Below are 9454 nucleotides of genomic sequence, written 5' to 3'. Positions count from 1 at the left end.
TTAATATAGCAGGTATAGTACCTTAGTACTTTAATACCTAGTAAAATAAAAGGGTTATAGCCCTAAGAATAATTAATAAAAATTATTTTAAAATTTAGCTAGTATAAAAAACTTTATTAATAATTTTAAAATGCAGGATAACGCCGTTAATAACTAGAATAATTTTAATAATAAATATTTTTAATTACTTATTATTACTTTATTTTTTATTTTTAGGGGTGTTTTTTATATTTTATATTTATTTTATTAAGATTTTAATATTTTTTACCATATAGTTAATAATATAGTTCTTGCGGAACTTCTTCCCTTATTTTACCTTTTTTTATTAATCTTTTTTTTACTTTATTTTTTTTTATTAACTTTTTCTTACCTTATATTTCTTTCTAAAACTTCTCCCCTTTTAAATTTATTTTTAAGAACTTTTATTATTTTATTATTTTTTTTATATTTACCCTAACCTAATTTTTATAATTAACTTTACCATGGCTAACGGAACTTCCGCGGCTAGTTTATTTAATTTAAATAATATTTTAAATAAAAAAAGATAAAAACTTAAAAAATAATTTATAAACTTAAGTAATAAATTAAGTTTTTTAAAAAATAATAAAGCCCTTTTTATTATAAACTAAAAAAAAAATTATAAATTATTTTAAGGCCTATATTAAGTAACTTAAAATAATAAATAATAATAATATTATTACTTAGTTTAAGGGCATGGCTAATAATTTACTTTAGTTAAACTAGGCTAAAAAAAGTAGTTATAAAAATATTTTAGGTAGTAAACTTAGCCTATAAATTAAAATTTTTTAAAAGTAGCCTATTATTAAGACTAATTTAAAAAAACATGTATACTAAGTTAAAATATTAATTTAAATTAATAATAAGTACTTTTATAACCAGCTAAATAATATTTTATAATTTAAATAATTTTTTGTATTTATTTACTTATATTACCATGTTTTTATTAATAAAAACACTAGAATATTAATTAATCTAGCTTTAGTTAGGCTTATTTTAAGCACACTAAATATTAATAAAATTATAAAAGTTTTAGTAGGTATTTTTAGTAATTACACCCCGCTTATATATAAATTAATAAAAACTAATTTTTAAGCTAGCAAAAGCTATGTTCTTAAACCTATTATACCTTAATTATAAAAAAAAATGCTATTTAATATGTTATAACCAGCAATAATTAAATACTTATTTTTAAAGGGGATATTAAATAATATTTTAGCTATGTATAGTTTAATAATAATACTTGCTATAAAAAGTTTTAAAAGCTAGCTAATAACACTTATTTAAAATATAGTAAAAAATACCTATCCCTTCTTACCGTGTTTAAGCTAATTAATTAAAAATAAATATAAGTTAAAAAACTTTAAAAAATTTAAATTTATTACTAAACTTTATAAAAAAATTTTTACCTGCTAGCCCAAGGGCATGTTTGTAAAAAAAGTTATTACCTTAGGTTTTAAAAAATTAATTATTATTATAAATAAAATTATTACTAATATAATGCGTGCGCCTATTATTATTAACTTAAATTTTATTTAGTAGTTTAAAAACCTTATAAATAATATTAAAGCCTAAATAAAGGCTACTAAGGTTATTAAGTTTCTTAATAAAAGGCATGGTAAGCGTGGAATAAAACACTTTTATATAGTTTTTTTAAATAGCTTTAATATCCTAAAATATTTTATATTAAAATATTTATGTAAATAGTTTGTGTAGTACCTAAAGTAATAAATATAAAAAAATAATCCTAATTTTAATATCCCACTTTTATAATTTATAAATAATATAGTAACTAATATTTTTATTTATAAAGCTTTTATGGGTAACCTAGGCTTTGCATTAAATAAAATTAAGTAAAAAAACTAAAAAAAATAAAGCACTAAAAATAGCACTAAGAATAATATAATTTTTTTTAACAGGGGGATTTATTATGTTCTTGTTTTTTTTATTATATATTTACACGCTTCTTCTTCCTGCCTGCTTAGTCAGGGTTAACTCAGCATAGATCTACTTTATAAGTATTTAAAATAGTAACTAATAAGATTAACTCCTATCTTGTTATATTGCCTCCCTCTGGGCTTGACAATTTTTTTTTAATTTATAAGCTTTTAAAAGTTTCCTGTAATATTTTTTACCACCTTTATTTAATTATTTATTTACCGTTAATTAGCTAGGATTTATATAATTATATTAAATATAAAAGGCTAAAAAAGTATTTAAAAATTATTCACTTTTATTTTTTAAGAATTAGTCCCTAACGGGCTACTAAAAAAATTTTTAGTAAATATTTTTAAAAAAAATATGGTTATTTTAGTTTATAAATTTAATTAATAAATAAAAATACTATAGTTATAAAAATTAGTATTTTTAAACCCTTTACCTTTAGGGTATAAAATATTTTCATGTTTTTTTTATTATTAATAGCTTTGTTATTTTTTTTTTAGTTTTAGTAATAAATTAAAAATGCATAATAAATTTAGGCTTATAAAAGATAAGCCTAGTACCTTTAAATTTATTATAAAATTTTTTAAAAGTTTTACTTATATAGCTATATTTAAAGTGTTTACTATATAAGGTATTATATTTATAACTTATTTTACTAAATAGTATAGTGCTCCTAACGTAGCTTTTACTATAAATAATAAAGCTTAAAAAAATTAATTAGCTAAAGTTAGCTTTATAGTAAGTTTTTTTTAATATTTTATTATTTAATAAAATGCTTGTTATACTATGTTAAGACTAGGTAAAAAATATTATTTTAAAGTAAGCTTTAATAAAAAAGGTACAAAAAAGTTAAAGTTAGTGTTTTTTTCTTAAAAAAAAAAACTAGTAGTATTATATTGGTTAAGTTTTATATAATAAATTAATTAAAAGTTATAAATATAAATATAAATTTTAAGTAAAAATATAATTATAACTAACCTAAAGCTCTCTTTAGTGTCCTAATTAAAAGTAAGGGTAATTAAAAGTATAAAAATTTTTTTATAATTTTATATTGTCCGCATAAACATAAAAATTCTTTAATAGTTAAATATAAAACACTTTAATTTATATTTTAATCTAGCGGGAACTAATATAATTATATAAAAAGGGGTGGTTTTTTTTATAAACCGTGCTAGGCATATAATTTTTATATTAAGGTTATAAATAAAATTAAATTTTAAAGTGCGGGAAAAGCAAGCTATTTAATATTTTAACTTTAAAGTTTAAAAAAAATAGGCTAATATTAGTCTAGGAAACTTTTTAATAAATATTAAAAGTTATTAAAACGCGTGAATAAAAAAAACATATTTTATAAAGCAGGGTATTAAAAAAGTTATATAAGTAAAAAATATTAACTATTAGTATTTATTATAGTTACTTGTTTTAACTTTAGAAGCTTTAGGAGTTAAGTAAATATTTTTTAAAAAGCTTTTAAATTATATTAAAGCATACTACCACTTATTAAACCTAACAGGGTAATATAACAAGATAGTAATAAGTTAATTTTTTTAAGTAACTATCTTAGTAATATAAATACATGCTAATAACTAAGCAGGAAGAACCAGAGACAGAGCAAACCTAAGACCTAGCAACCATAACAGTTAAGTTATTAATAAAAAAGTACTAGGGCATGCTATTTAAGGGTACTAGGCATATATTAATAAGCTTTTTTTTATTAAGTTAATATTATAAAAAAGGTAAAAAATTAGTAAAAAAAGCCCTAAAAAATACTTATAATAATAAAAGCTTTAAGTTACTTAAAGCCCAGGAGCACTAGTATAATATATTAATTTTTTAAAAAGCTTTTTAACTAGTAAACTATTTTTTAGGCACTTATTATTTATATAAGTTATAAAAAAAATAGGTATAAAAAATATTATTAAAAATACTAAAAATATTAAAAAATAAGGTATTAATAGCCTTACCTTTTTTTATATTATAGTAATAATTTTTAATATAAAATATAAAATTATTTTAATACCTTATTCTTTTTAGCCTTTATAATAATATTTAAAAAAGTTTATAATATTTAGTTAGGTAGCTAAGCTAAAAGTAAAAGGCAAGAACTTTTTTAAAAACCTTACCTAGTATATTAAAAAGGGTAATAAAATAATATAATTTAAACTTTATATAATTATTTTTACTAGGCTTATAAAGCACTATTATTTAAAATTTATAAAAATATTAAAAATAATAATTAAGCTAAATATAAGTATTATAAATAATAATTAATTAAGGTACTAACTAATTTATTAGTACTTAAAAAACTTAGTTAATAATAATATTAAGGCCTAGGGCTTTATTTACCCTTAAATATTAATTTTTTTTAAAAACTTTTAAAAAAAATTCCTGGGATTTTTAATTATATAAAATAAATAAAACTTATAATATTAATAAGGTTAGTATTTAGTAATAATAAAAAAATATTTTAATAAAAAGGGCAGCCTTATTATAAGGTATATAAATTTTTTTTATTTTTATAAAATAATAAAAATATATAAGCTTAATAAAAAAATTAATTTTATACTTATTATAATAATATTTAAACTTTATAAAAAATTTTATTAGCCTAAAATACCTTTTTATAATAAAATTAATAATATAAAAGGTAAATAAGGTTCTTGCTAGCTTTTAACTTATAATAATAATTAATAATTATTTATTTAAGGGCTTTATAATAATATTAATAATAATATTTAATAATAAAATAGCAGGCTTAATAAGTAATTTTTTATAATTAATAATACTTTAGGGTAAACCCTAGGTATAATTTTTTAATAAGGTAAGATTATAATATTATAGTATTAATAATATTTAATATAGTTTTAATAATAATAACTATAATAATATTAATATTAGTAAGCAAGTTTAATAATATTAATAGTAAAAAAAATAATAATTTATAAAATTTAATAATATTTACTATTTTTTAGTTTTATTATAATAGTAATTAATTAATAATAAGGCTAAGGTTAAATTTAGCTTTAATAAAAAAATAATTAAATTTTTTTAAAATATTAGTAATTTAAATTTAGTAAGCCTGGTTTTTAAAACCTTATAAAATTAAATATAAATTTATTATAAAGCCTAGTACCTTAAGTCCCTTAAGGTTAAGTTTAATATTAAGTTTATTAATATTAAAATATTTTAATATTAAAAGCTTAATAATAAAATTATTAATAAAATATATTATAATAAGCTTTAAAATTACTTTATTTATATATTTTTTAGCTTCTTTGCTATTTAAATTAAGGGTATAAATATTTTAATAAATAAAAGTTATTTTAGGGGGCCTAGTTTATATAAATAAAAAATAATAAAAATAAAAATTACTAATAAACTAGGCCTTTAAATTTTTTTATTTTAGTAAAATAAGGCTGGTAGCTAAAAAAAGGGGGGGAAAAAAGGGTTTAAAGTAATATTAAAAAAGGTATTAATAATATTAGCAAGGTTTATAAAAATAACTAGGGTATTTTTTAATTAAAATAGGTAGGTAATAAGCCCCCTATGCATAATTATATAAAAAAAATAGGTTTTAATTAATAAGTAAAGCTTTTAACTAGCATGTTAAGGCTAGTAGCTAGGCCTGCTTTAAAAAAATTATAAATATTAAAGTTTTTAATAATAATATATTTAGTGCTAGGGTATAAGCTATTAATTTAAAAAAAAATATTATATAAGCTAGTAATATTAAGGTTAAGTTAGTTAAAAAATTTATATATTATAAATATATATTTTAAGTATAAAAAAGCTAGTATTAAGGTTAATAATAATTAAGGTAATAAAAATATTTAAGTATATTAATTATTAATAAAGCCCCTTTTTAATATATAAGTATATTTTAAAAATTACTAGCTAAAAAATTAAAAATTAAACTAAATTAAAATAAACCCTAGCCTTTTTTAATAAGTATATTATATTAAATATTAAATTAATTTATAATTTTTAAATAGCTAGTACTATATATTTAAAAACTTAATAATTTTTAAGTAATAATACTATAGCTAAATCTAGCAAGTTCCTAATATTATATTAAAAAATAAATAATATAATTAATTTAGGAATAAAAAAAAATATAGGTTTAATAAAAAAATATATAAAAAAGGGCTAAAAAAAGGGCTTAAAAAAGTTTAAAAAAAGGTTTATAAATAAAAAGTACTATAAAAAGGGTACCTAACTATAATTTATTAATATTATTATTATAATTAATATTTTTTATTTTTATATTATTTTTTAAAGTAATACTTTTAAGAACCTTTTAAGCCCAAGGTATATTAATTATAAAAATATTTTAAAAATAACTTAAAAAGTAAATAATATTTTTAGGCTTTATGTATAAAATACTAGCTTTTTTTAGTAATTAAATTAATATAATATTTAAGTTATAATATTAAAAAGGTTAAGGTATTAATTTAGGCTTGGTTTCTAGCCTAGTAAATATTAAGGGTTATTTAAAATTAAGGTTATATAAAGCTAGTATATTTTTTTAGTATTACTAGCGTGTTAAATAAAGTAATATTAAATTTTATTTTTTACTTGGTAGCTATGCTTATTAAAAAAGGCCTTAATAAAAATAAATATATTATTTATACATGCTAGGCCTAAAATATTATAATTAAAATAGCTTAATTTATTACTAAAAAAATTATTAAAAGGTTTTAGTTTTAAAATTTTATATTTATTAATAATTTTTTATATAGTCCCTACTTTTAGCTAGCTATAATAAGTATAATATTTTTAAGGTTAATAGGTATACCTTGCCTGGCAGCCTAAAATATATTAATATAATAGTAATTATATATTTTTAAAAAAGCTTATTTAAAAATAATACCTTTACCTAGGAAAATTAAAAGTTTTATACTTACTTAACTAATAATACTAGTACCGCGGGTATTATTTATTTTATATTATAATTAATAAATAAAAAAAAGGCTAAAAAAAGTATAATATTAATATTAAAATTAATTTTTAATTTACTCCCGGGCTTTAATATTATATTATTTATATATTTATTTATTAAAAGGCTTAGCATGCTAAGGGCTAGTTTAATTACTATAATAAAAGGCATAGTAAAGGGCTTAGTAAAAGGCTTAGTAAAAAAATTAATAAAAAGCTTAATACCTAGTATGTAAGACCGACAAGTCTCGAAGATCTTTACTAATAATAAAGATATTAACAAAGGAATCTAATTAATAAAAATAAAGTATTTTAAACCCTGTTAAATAATATTAAAAAAGTTGCTTAAAAATCTTAAAAAAGGCTAGCCTTAAGGCTATTTTTATAAACCTTTAAGCTACGCTTAAGCTATTTTTAATTAAAAAGTAAATATAAATTTAAATACTTTATATATAAGTTCTTACTTTAGCTTATATTTAGGGCCTACCCTAGCCTTGCTTAACTAATAGCTAAAACCCTAAATATTAATAACCTAGTTAAGTTATATAGCTTAACATGGTGGTAAGGTATATTAAGCCTTGGTAGCCTAAAGCTAAAGCTTAGGTTACCTAAGGTATTAACTTTAGACTAATAGTAAATTAACTTTAATAATATTAAATAAAAAAATATTAGCCTTAATAATTTTTTTTTTTTTAATTAAAGGGTTGTCCGCGACCCGCTACTAAATTAAAAAAAATAATAATAAAATGCTATTATTATTATTAATATTAACATTAAACATAGCTTTATTATTACTATTCTTAATTTTATTAAAGTATTATTTAACGTATTAAATTTAGTGTTTTATCTTATTATTTATAGCACTTTAAATAAAATATAATATTTATTTATAATTAAAAGAAAAAAGGCGGCGCTTTAATAATACCTAGTATAAAAGTATAAATTATAATATAGTTTATAATTTTATAAACTCCTAAACTTATTAAACTTTTTATTAAATAAAAAGTTACCTTTTTTTTATTATAGCTAAAAAAAAGCCCTTTTAGGCACTGCCCTAGCTTTTTAACAAGTAAAAAAAAAGTGCCTTATTATAACTATAATAATTTAAAATGCCCTTGCCTCCGCCCCTTAAACTCTCACGGTAGTATAATTATAAAACCCCTTTAGTATAATATTTTTACTAACTTTAAAAGCCCTTAGTGTTTTTAATCTTTTTTTTTTATTTATCCCCCTTTAGGTTTAAAAACTTTAATTTTAATTAGTTTTTGGGCGGTAATAACTAGTATAACTTATATTTAATAAGCACCTTTAAAATATACAGCAAGGTTGTGGGTAATAATTTAGTAAGTTTTTTTTATTTTAATAATTACTAACTAGTGGCGCTCCGCCGGCGCTTTACTAAATATATTAATTTTTAATTTTATAATAACTATTTTATTATTTAACTATAGCCCCCGCGCCTTTTAACTTACCTTTTTTTATTTTACCTAGCGCTGTGCTAGCCTTTGCCCTTATTAATATTTTTATTATAGGTTTTATACTACCACCCCCTTGGGCTTTTTTTTTTAACTTTTAGCCTTTTTTTTTTATAAGTATATCTTATTTTTAACTAGTCTGCTAGTAAAATAGCTTTAGTATAAATATTAATTAATAAAAAATAGGTTTGCTTGCGGTATGTAAAGTGTATTTAAGCATGTAAAAATAATAAGTTAATTAATAATTTTAATAATTATATTTATTTAGCCCCCGGGCGTAATTACTTTTATTATATTTATAATAAAGGTACTTGCCTCCCCCTGCTATTTTATATAAAAAAAATATTACCTTTTTATAATAAATAAACCCTGGTAATTATAATAAATATATTTATTATTAAAACATGTTTAGTTATTAAGTTAAACTAGTAATAAAGGCTTATAATAAAAAAATAAGCCCTAAGGTTTAAGTAATAAAGGTATTAACTTTAATTATATAAAAGCTTATTTAATTTTTTTAGCTTGTTATTAAACAGCCCCTAGCCTATTTTAATAATAACTAAAATAGCTACTAGTCCGCTAATATTTTTTTTTTAAAAAATAAGCCTGTCACGCCTTCTTCTTTAAAAAATACTAAGTATAAAAAAAATACCTAAAAAGACCCCTACTCTTACTCCTAATATTAAATAGTAGTTTTTTATTATAGCCTTACCGCGTAGTTAGTTATTATTATTTTTTTTTAAAAAAAAATAAAAAATTTTTCTTTTTTTTAATACTTTAACTTTAACATAAATATAGTCCTTTATTTTAAATTATAACTTAAAATAAGTTTTATTACCAAGCCGGTAGCGTTTTAGTTATAGTTTATTAAATTTTAAAACTTTATAAAAAAATAAAAAAGGTAATTACTTTATTTATAGCCTTGGGTATAATTTTAAAACCTTATAAAATAAAAAATCTTGCACCTTTTTTAAAAGCTATAAGTAACTAGTAATAATTAAATAGTAGTTTAATAATTTTTTAATAATACTAGTAGTTTATTAAACCTTAAAACCTAGTAAAAAAAAAAGGTATTTAATTTA

The sequence above is a fragment of the Aspergillus mulundensis genome (assembly GCF_003369625.1).
Source record: "Aspergillus mulundensis strain DSM 5745 chromosome Unknown scaffold_7, whole genome shotgun sequence".
NCBI lineage: Eukaryota > Fungi > Ascomycota > Eurotiomycetes > Eurotiales > Aspergillaceae > Aspergillus > Aspergillus mulundensis.
Note: the sequence above shows the minus strand (reverse complement) of the source record.